This window comes from Elephantulus edwardii, unplaced genomic scaffold (genome assembly GCF_000299155.1).
Source record: "Elephantulus edwardii isolate Elephantulus edwardi_28Jun2011 unplaced genomic scaffold, EleEdw1.0 scaffold00040, whole genome shotgun sequence".
In the NCBI taxonomy this organism is placed as follows: Eukaryota; Metazoa; Chordata; class Mammalia; order Macroscelidea; family Macroscelididae; genus Elephantulus; species Elephantulus edwardii.
This window is the reverse complement of record NW_006399790.1, coordinates 14,598,768-14,610,176: the sequence shown is the minus strand read 5'-3', so window position 1 is coordinate 14,610,176 and position 11,409 is coordinate 14,598,768. Positions and strand designations below refer to the sequence as shown.

The 11,409-nt window shown below is 40.1% G+C and overlaps 1 pseudogene; it reads right to left on the bottom strand.

Annotated features, from left to right (window-relative positions):
- Positions 1-8,072: 8,072 nt before the first annotated feature.
- The window catches only part of LOC102843503, a 96,959-nt pseudogene continuing 93,622 nt past the window's right edge, over positions 8,073-11,409 (bottom strand).

The following is an 11,409-nucleotide window of genomic DNA, read 5'->3' as shown; positions in this document are numbered from 1 at the left end:
TTCCTTGGCTCCTAATCCAAGAACCTTTCATGGACAAGTTCAACTTTCTTTTGGTAATCTGAAGTTTATCATAAACTAAATTAACATAATGTACACATGTCTTGTTTTAATAATTACTTTTGTTTCATTGATTTGTCTGATGTATTCTAACCATGCTATATTAATTATTATAGTTTTATAGTGTATTTTTAGATATGTTTTGTAATCTCTCCAGTTAGACATTTCCTTTTCCCTCTCACTGTACATTTTTATAATTTTCTTGAATATTTTTGTACATTATTGTCACCTAAATGAGCTTTAAAGAAAAATCTTCCTTCCACTGCTTTTTTTCTCTGTCTGTCCATACATATGTTCATAATGGCTCTCTCTTTCTGGAGTGCTACAAATGGGAATTGATAATGAATTTGGATTGTTGTATGAAAATTAAAAATTAGGCATCTAGTTATTAGAGGAGAATAATGTGAAAAACCAAGAAATAACCTCTATGAGTAGTAAGAGTCAATAATACAGAGAAATCAGATGGGGAGACCCCAGGAGGCTGATGAAGAGGGACAAAGTCTTATCTTAAGCAGAAGGTAAGTTTCTTGCTATCCTTTTTCTACCCAATCATAACCAATTGAAAAAAGAAACTTGCTTCAAGTAAACAACCTTTAAACGGAGCCCCTTACCAGACAAATTTCTCTTTTGCTATCAGATGGGAATGAGTTTGATATCCACTCATCCATCCAGGAGCTCCAAACTATTTAGACCTGTCCTTCCACCAGCAGGGGACGTCTTCCATCACCAAATATCATGTAAACCAAGCACCGTTAGCTGGCCATCCCTTTCCCTCTGTTCCTTTCGTAACTCAAATCTGAAAGTAAGAAGGAAGACAGAAGAAGCAATAAAGTTATGTAAGGGACCCACAAAACTCTCCTCATGATAGAATCTTCCAGAATGAAGAAGAGGAGGGGGGGGGGGAAATCCTACTAGTTTTTTTTAAAATAACCTATCTTTAGGCAGCCTAGTGGTAAGAAAATGCTGCAATCCCAAAAGCAGAGAGTTTGAATCTACCAGCTGTTCCACGGAAGAAGGATGGGCAATCTCTCCTCGTGTGATTAACTATCTCTTAAAACCTGCTAGAGGGACAGCTGTGGGTTGGTTCCCACGATATAGTACACAACAATAGCGAGTTAATTATTAGGGAGCTCTGTTGGCATACTGATAGAAAGTTGAGCTGTCAACCCAAAGACACGTTGAATCCCTAATCTCCTCTCAAGAAATTTACTACCTTTGAAAACCCCAAAAGCAAGTGGTTCGAATCCACCAGCTGCTCTGCTCGAGAAAGGTAATCTCCTTCCATGCTATTTACTACCTCTGAAAATGGGATGGAGGATCAGCTATGAAGTTCTCACTGGATGGTACATAACAACGGCTATATTATTATGCAGAGCTGCTTTTTAACATTTTTTATTTTTCCATTTGTTATCATTAATAGTATATACATCTTTAGTGGGCTACTGGCTAATTTGTTTGTTCAACTTGTACTTTTAAATCTTAGATTCTTTTTTAACTCAGTAAGTAGTCTACCTCGGTTCAGTCTCTAAAATTGTCCAACAAGCAAAGTAAATGTGATCTAGCTAGTGTTAGTTTCCAGTATGCCTGTATTCTCTGTAAAGATGTTGCACATTGTTCCTTCATAGGAAGACTGCCAGAATTATTAATATAATTTCTTTGGAGGAAAGGAAAAGAAATTGTTTCCCTGATGTCTGCGTAAAATTTAAATGAAAACGAATGTGGTTTGAGTGTTAGTATTCACGGCTGCTAGTTCCTCTCTGTTAATTTACATTTATATTCTTAATGTCTAGGTTGAGCCTAGGGAAATTTAAAACTCAATTTCATTAATGCTATAACTTCCATAGGAATCTCAATATGCACAGAAGTTCCTAGATTGTGGAGTTATTGGATGAGAATAGAGCAGGTAAGCATAATTGCTGAGTGGTTATGATACTTAAATATGTACTGTCAATTTTGATTTTCAAAATTCCTCTGGGCCTAAGCCCAATGTCCAAAAAGTTTTAAAACCATGAAGCTAATATCATAATGAATTTTAACACCTTTAAAATGGAAGCATTAGATTTCTGAACCACTGCCCATCTCCCATTCATTGTAATTGAAACCATATTACATATCACCTGTACAACAATTACACTGACATGCCTGATGCTTGCATGTTACTTAAAGTTTGCATGTTCACCACACTAGATTAGGAATTTTTCATTTAGTGAATTTCTTCGCCAATATAATATGCAATTCCTGGGTGGCATAGTACAATGAATACACAGTTCAAACAATAATGACTACCACTGAAATTCAGATAAATATTTCTTTCATTTGCTTCTTTATAAGCTGTATCTAGGCATACTTTTAAGATATAATATTTAAAGGTTATGCATCTGAGGCAAATTTTTTAGGAAGACAATCTCTGAATGCTTTCCTAGAAATCGTGAAAAGAAATCAAGTTTAATTTTCTCTATTCTCACAAGTCCCATTTATTATTTTGATTATGTTACTCATCCTGATTTCTTAGAATTGCATCCCTCCCACAGAGGTTCTGCTTCTTTGTGACTTCAAACTTCTAGGCTCTTGGCCATGAGAAATTTGTTTTCTCATTTATTTCACTACTCTCTTTCATAACCCGCAGCTGAAGTCCTTTATGCAAATTTTAATTTGATTACTTTGCAAACATGGTAGGGAAGGAAAAGGGGGAAAGAAAGGAAAGGAGAATAAAAAATGTGAGGAAAATACTACTGCGAAGTGGTTTGGTTATCAATTGCCCTGGTCCAATCATACACGGACGTACACTTAAGACTATAGAACTGATACTCCAACAACGAAGCTCTCTTCTTGGAGTGGGAGGTTACATCACTTGTTGGGAGGAAAGTAAGCCACCGTGGGTGTAAGATCTGAAGAGATTCCCAGGTGGTCAAGAAATGAAAATAAAAATGGTTTAAACTAGATTATTCATAGTAGAATAAAACAGCTCACCTAGTGTTTTTCTTCTTGGTACTTGAAGAGAAATTTTTATTTTATATTGGCTTGCATACAAAATTAGTATACATTGTGTTTCACACTTTCTTTCATTCACATTGTGTTTCATTTTTATTTTGAAGCTATAGCTAGGGCTGGTTGTTGTTGTGTTGTGTTGTTATGTGCCATTGAGTCACCTGAGACTTATAGCAACCGTATATACACTGGCTCTGAAACCTGCCCTATCTTAAGCCAATCTCATCATCTCCAATATACCTAATCCTATTTTTCTAGTCACTGAGTTAATCCATCTCATCCTGGGTCTTCTTCTCCGGCACTGTCCCTCCACATCTCCAAGCAGGATGACCTTCTCCAAGGACTTGTCCCTATTGGACTCATGCTCAAATTATGTGAGATGGAACTTCAAAATCCTTGCCTTCAAGGAACAGCCTGGTTTCATCCTCACCAGGAGAGATCTGGGTTTTTTGTGGTCCATGGTATGTTCAATGCTCTTCTTAAGCACCCCAACTCAAAGGCATCAAGTCTTCTTCTGTAATCCTTGGACATTGTCCAGCTTTCTGATGTGTAGCAAGTAATTGCTAAGACAATGGCCTGAATCAAGCCCACCTTAGTCTCTAGATTGACATAGTTGCTCTTTGGCACTTTGAAGAGGTCCCTAACAGCAGATTTCCCTAATGCAATTCGTCTTTTGATTTTATGACTGCTGGTGCCAAGAGTGGTGTTTGTAGAACCAAGCAAGCTGAAAGTTGTTAACAATATCAATGTCTTCTCTGTCTATCATGAAGCTACTAATTTGTACCAGTGTTGAGAATCTTTGTTTTCTTTAGGTTGAGCTTCAATCCATATTGAAGACTGCAGTCCTTGACCTTCTACAGCCAATGCCTCATGTCTTCCTCAGTTTCAGCAAGCAAGATTGTGTCAGCTGCATAGTGTAGGTTGGTGATGAGTCTTCGTCCATTCCTGGTTCCACATTTCTCCTCATAGAGCCCAGCCACTCGAATTATCTGTCCTGCATATAGATTGAAAAGGTGTGAAGACAGGATGCATCCCTGACGCACACCTTTCCTGATCCTGAACCATGTTCTAACTACTCCTTTCTGGTCCAAGTATAGGTTTCCCAGGAGCACAATTAAGTGTTCTGGGTTCCCCATTCTTCTCAAATTTAGCCACAATTTGTTGTGATCCATGCAGTCAAATGCCTTTGCTTAGTTAATAAAATACAGATAGACATTTCTCTGGTACTCTTTGCTTTCAGCCAAGACCCATCTAATGTTGGCTATGATATCCCTAGTGCCACAACCTCTTCAAAATACAGCTTGCACTTCTGGTAATTCTCTGCTATGTACTGTTCCAAATGTTTTTGGATAATCTTCAGCAGGATTTTGCTTGCGTGTGATATTAGTGTGAATTTCCACATTCTGTTGGGTCACCTTATTTTGGAATGGGAATGAATATAGGTCTCTTCCAGTCACTTAACCAGGTAGTTGTCCTCCAAATTATCTGACATAACCTGATGAGCACGTCCAGGGAAGCATCAGTTAGCCAGGGGTAAGTTTCTTTAAATAAATAGCTCACAGGAAGTTTGAATGTTTATTTAAATAAATAGCCACCCCTCTCTGGCAGCTCAAATCTGACAGCCATTTAGCAGAACTACAATCTCACAGGCCCAATGAATGAGTCAGCTGTGAACTGGTTCACACTTAGAGATAATAAGAGTAAGTTTTCTTCCTTTAACAAGTTCCTAGTAATACAAATGACTCACAAATTTGTGTCATTTAAAATCTTGCATTCATATCACTGTTTCTATTCCACAAAATATTTTAACCACAAATCTTCTGGTGCAATTTATAGCCTCTGCAAATCCGAAGGATTGTCAGCTATGAGTCGATCGATCCCAACTCAATGGCAACATTCAATTGAATGTTTTAGTTTTGACTTTTAAAACAGATTTCAACTTCATGACAATATAGTTTGTTACAAGGTAAAATAAGCATGATGTGTGCTCAACTAAGAATCAAGGAACTTATATTTTTTTTTAAATGACAAATACTACAAACAGAAAACAATTACATGTAAATATACATTAAAGATTCACTCTTCCAGCTGGGTTAAATTAAGCTTGAATTATCTTCCAGCTACAAATGTTCTGGATACGTTGAGGGTCCTATTTGCCACTATTCATCAAGGCCAGTGATTGAGTGACGCTGATGATGCACTAGAGAATACATTTTATTCCCAGAACCAAACAAAAATTACCTTGAGTCATTTTTAAATTCTAGCTAAGAAATAGAGGGAATTGGGACACAGAGCTTCTACAAACCAAGCTAATGGTGGAAGGAGAATGCGGATTCTAGTTCAGACACAGGGAGCTCTGGTGGCCTTGTGAGTAAAGAATTGTGCTGCCAACCCAGAATCAGGCGATTCAAATCCACCCACTGCTCTGAGGGAGGGAGATGGGAAATCACCTCCCTTGGGATTTACAGCCTCAGAAAGCCTGCTGGAGGGTCCGCTGTGTCAGTTCTAAATGGATGGTGCATAACAACAACCGTGATGACATGGGCTTGACAATGGTAAAACCATCTTCAAGGACAAGATATTTTGACAGGAGAATATGTAAGTAACCATTTCCATGCAGGAAATAAGAGCTGGAAAATAGTGATTTAAAAAAAAAATAGAATCACTCCGTCTTCACACATAATGATATGTCATTTTCCCTCCACAATACTTCTTAGGAAGCTGTCCTTGGGACAGAACAAAGATATAAGTTAAGTCAGGATTAGAACAGCACATCAGCAGAGAACTGCTGGAAGTCCAGGCTGGATTTAGAAGGGGTTGTGGTACTAGGGATATTGTTGCTGATGTTAGATGGATCTTGGCTGAAAGCAGAGAATACCAGAAGAATGTCTATCTGCGTTTCATTGATTATGCAAAGGCATTTGACTGTGTGGATAATAAACTGTGGCTGACTCTGAGAAGAATGGGAATCCCAGAACATTTAATTGTGCTAATATGAAACCTATACTTGGACCAAGAGGCAGTAGTCAGAACAGAGCAGGGTAACACTGCATGGTTCAAAATTGGGAAGGGTGTGTGCCAGGGATGCATCCTGTCTCCATACCTTTTCAACATGTATGCAGAGCAGATTATCCGAGAGGCTGGGCTCTCTGAGGAGAATTGTGGCATCAGGATTGGTGGAAGATCTATTAACAATCTGTGTTATGCAGATAACACAACCCTGCTTGCTGAAACTGAGGAGGACCTCATGCACTTGCTGCGAAGGGTCAGGGACTGCAGCCTTCAGTATGGACTAAGGCTCAATGTCAAGAAGACAAAGATTCTCGCCACTGGACCAATTGGCAGCGTCAGGATGGATGACGAAGAGATTGAGAGGGTTCAGAGCTTCAGTTTGCTCGGCTCCACAGTCAACACTCTTGGTACCAGCAGTCAGAAAATCAAAAAGCGTATTGCGATGGGGAAGTCTGCTGTTAGGGACCTCTCAAAGGTACTCAGGAGCAACAGTGTCTCTCTGGAGACTAAGGTGCACCTGATACAGGCCATGGTATTTGCAATCGCTTGTTATGCATCACAGAGTTGGACAATGACTAGGGAGGACAGAAGGAGAGTGGATGCTTTTGAGCTGTGGTGCTGGAGAAGGGTACTGAATGTACCATGGACTGCCAGGAAAACAAACAGATTCATCTTGGAGAGGATTAAACCAAGCTACTCCTTGGAGGCAAGGATTCTGGGGCTTCGTCTGACATACTTTGGACATGTTGCCAGGAGGGACGGGTCCTTGGAGAGGGACATCATGCTTGGGAGGGGAAGACCCTCTATGAGATGGATTGATTCGGTGACTGGGGTAATCGGGATGGGTGTGTCAGAGGTGGTGCGGTTGGCGCAGGATAGAGCAGGGTTTAGGGCTGTTGTGCATAGGGTCGCTATGAGTCAGAAACGACTCAACGGCACATAACAACAACAACAACAGGAACAAAGGAAGGAGTGCTTTATGAAGATATTGAATAAGAATTAGTTTGGAATAATGAAAAGCACTGTAAAGGAGGGAAAACTCTGGAAGGATGGAAATAATTGTACCTGTTGGGGTTGTTGAAGTGTATTGAATATGCCTTGGAGTCCTGAAAGAACAAACAAATCTGTCTTGGAGGAAGTACAAACAGAGTGCTCCTTAGAGGCAAGGATGGTGTAACTTCATCTCACCTACTTTGGGTATGCTGCCAGGAGGAGCTCATCCTTATTTAAAAACAAACAAACAAAACACCAAAAACTAACCAAGAAAACATCATTGATTCTGGGGAAAGTAGAAGGTGGTCAGAGAAAGAAAGGAAAACCCCCAATGAGACTGATTGACAATGGCTGCAACAATGGGTTTGGACATGACATAGATCATGCCAATGGCACAGGATAAATGGTCAAGATTTTAATCTTTTGTTCATAGGATCACTATGAGCCATAGTTAACTCGATGGCATGTAAGAACAATAATTCCATTGGAATTATAGGGAGAAATAAATTCAAGGTAACAGAAGCATAGGTGATAATATAAATAGAGGATAGGTAAGTTTCTAAAGAAAATATCCATATGAGCTTGTTTCCATTTTAATGAAAAGTGATTAAATATAATCTAAACGTAACTCCCCCCCTCCGTCGAGTACAGGATACTTTATTGATAGTACATTACAAGATGGGCCTTCTAAGCCCCTCCCCTTTTTCAGGGTGACTGGATGGAAACTGTGTGAAGGATGTGAAATTCTTAGTGTGTGGGAGGATCAAGTTGGGGCAAGGATTCCCCTGCAGGTCAGGCGCTCTCAGTCTCTTCTCCTTCTCCTTCTCCTTCTCCTTCTCCTTCTTCTTCTTCTCTCTCTCTCTCCTAGTGCTATTGCTGGAGCTGGTGGTCCAAGGGGCTCTTATTCTTTGGAGGCGTGTGAGCCATCAGGTCGACCACCCGGTGGCTGTAGCCAAATTCATTGTCATACCAGGAAATGAGTTTGACAAAGTAGTCATTCAGGGCAATGCCCCAACATCAAATCAAGCCCCAGCATCAAAGGTGGAAGCATTAGTGTCACTATTAAAATTACAGGAAACAACGTACTCTTCAATGTGTCCCAGGATGCCCTTGAGTGGCCTTTCTGATGCCTGCTTTACTACTTTCTTGATGTCATCATATTTGGAAGCTTACTCCAGACGGCAGGTCAGATCCATGACTGACACACTGAGCGTGGGGACCCAGAAAGCTATGCCAGTATGTTTCCCATTCAGTTCAGGGGTGACCTTGCCCATTGCCTTGGTAGTGCTAGTAGATGCAGAGATGATGTTTCATGGCCATCATGCCACAGCTTTTCAGAGGAGCCATCTGCAGTCTTTTGGGTGACAGTGATGGCATGGACTGTGGTCATGAGTCCCTCTGTGATGCCAAAGGTGCCAAGGATGACTTTGGCCAGAGGTGACAGCCAGTTGGTTGTGCAGGAGGCATTGCTGACAATCTTGAGAGAATTGTCATACTTTTCATGGTTCACGCCCATCACAAACATGGGGGCATCGGCAGAAGGAGCAGAGATGATTACACATTTGGCGCCAGCCTTCAAGTGAGCCCCAGCCTTCTCCAAGGTTGTGAAGACACCAGTGGCTTCCACAATATACTCAACACCAGCATCACCCTCTTGATGTTGGTGGGATCTCGCTCCTGGAATATAGTGATGGCTTTTCCATTGATGACCAGCTTCCTATTCTTGGCCTTGACAGTGCCATTGAATTTGCCATGGGTAGAATCATACTGGAAGATGTTCACCATACAGTTGAAGTCAATGAAGCGTTCATTGATGGCAACAACATCCACTTTGCCAGAGTTAAAAGCAGCCCTGGTGACCAGGCGTCCAATGTGATCAAATCTGTTTACTCGGTCGGACCTTCACCATTGTGTCTCAGGGAGGAGCTGAGGCTGCATGAGAAGAGAGGGCAATGTGTTGATCAGCAAGGAACAGTGAGTGTAGCCCTAAGATTTGAGTGCTTGATTTTCAAGCCTTACTCTTATCTTGTCACAAATAAGGCTACACAATTAAAACAAGACAAAATAAAAACATTCTCATGTTTATTATTTTCTAAGATTTCTGACTGATGCCAGTGCCTAGATAAAACTGATAGAGTAGGCACAAAGCCAATGTAATCAGTAGTTAAAAGAAAACATGCTGAGCTGATACTTGAGGTGGAAAACCTTTTAACTGCATGGATGCATGCTCAGATGCCACAAATTCAAATGTCTCTGAATCAAGCAGAGCTTTTGGCAAGGATATTCTCCTTGGATTGCTTAAGATCAAGCAGAGTGAAGTATCAGAGGAAGACTTATCATGACATTTACTTTTGGAAAAGCAGAGATAACAACTTCAGAATTGATAGAAAGCTTTAACGATGATACAGATGAGTCCTCGCTTCTAACTTGTTCGGTTGATCTTTGGCCTGCAACCTAGCAAATTATAAATGAAGTGTGTTCAGCCTCTGGAAACTTACCATGTGAATAATTGTTAATAGACCCTGTAGTGATCCACCAAAGAAGAGAGGAAGAAGGTAATTGCTACCTAAAAATTTACTGTCATGTGGAGAAGAGATGAAATATATTTCTTGTGCTTACGATTCTTTTCAAGAACCCAATGAGGACTAATAAATGGAAATACAATCTGATAGGACAAAACTAACATAAAAGTTCTCACTAAACAATAATGGAATGCTGCTTTGTGAGGTTTTTATCACTAGAAATGTAAGAAGAGGATGGATAACCGGATGCCCAGCATGTTGGAGGGGAAACCCTGAAGCACTTAGAAAATGGGCTCAGTAACGTTTACACCCTTTCACATTTTAAGGGCACCTGGGTGGCATAGTGATTAAACAACTCAATTGATAGTTAATGAACACTGCACTGGAATGGGTTAAAGGATGGACATCCTGAAAGGAATGGCTGATTAGAAACCATGTGTATGACAATAGTCTAGCAAGTGGGTTTGGGGAGAGGGAGAGAGGAAAGTATGCGTGAATGAACAAATATCCCTTTAAAAGGGGAGGAGGAAATAAAAGAAAAAGCAGTTGGTGCTCAAACTCACCAGCCCCTTTATGGTGGCTTGGGCAGTCTTCTTCTGTAAAGATTTTGAGTCTTGGAAATTTTATAGACAGTCGTATTTTTAAACCCTGAAAAGGGCCCAATGAGTTGGGAAAGACTCGATGACAGTGGGTTTGGTTTGAGTTCATTGTCTTTGGTTGGTTACTTTTGTGGTAGAAACAGCCGATTGGTTATGAATTATTTCATCTCTCTGCACAAGTTCTCTCTGTGTCTTGCATACATCTGTGAAGCTGATTGGGGTCGTTTGTAGAGTCTGCAACTTTGAAAAAGGTTAAAACAACTTCATCCAAAGGATAGAAAACTTCTGACATTTTTCAATCCGGTTTACTGGTGGGTTCGAGGTAAAGAATTGCTCAGGCAATGTAAAGGTACTCAGTTCAAATCCACCAACTGTTCCACAGTAGAAAGAGGGAAAATCCATGAGGTCAGCCCTGGGTCAATGCTGACAGTATACAACACAACAACTAGTCAACTAAAACAACACATATGATGTAACACAAACGTAATATTCTGATTGTATGGCACTCATGATTGTCACTCACTGAATTTGTTTAATAATTAGCAGCTATTAAAGAAGTGCTGGTGGCACAGTGCATAAGGCATTCAACTGCGAGCCACAGGGTCAGCATTTAGAACCTGGCAATTGCTCTGCTGGAGAAAAATGAGGCAATCTGCTTCTATAAATATAATTTAGTCTTGGAAATCCCATGGAGCAGTTTTACTCTGTCCTATAGGGTTGCTATGAGAGAGTATTGATTAGATGGCATTGAATTTAGTTCGCACTAAGAGTAAGCAGTTATCAAGATTTTTTATAAACACTGTCATTTCTCAGCGTAATTCGAATGTTATCCAAACAAGAAAAGACTATCAGTGTAATATGATAAGTAAGCAGAGAAGTCAGACAAACCTGGCATAAGTTTAAATCTCAGTTTCACTGGTTGTTATTTTTATTTTTTATTAATTTCAGTGAAGGTTCACAAAGAGATTGGTTTTCATTTATTCATTCATGCACAATTCCCTCCCTCTCCCTCCCCCAATTCCCTGTGGAATGCTTGTCCTGTTCCAGGCTATTGATTGTCATACTCATATTTTCTAATCATCCATTCTTTTCCGTCTATGCTGTCTTTCCTTCATTCTAGGATAGTTTTTATCATCTATATACACTCTGAACATTCAGATTAAGACAGACTAGGAAGAAGGATTGGCCACCCACTTCTGAAATAGCAGGCCTCTGAAAACCCTATGCACAACAGAACA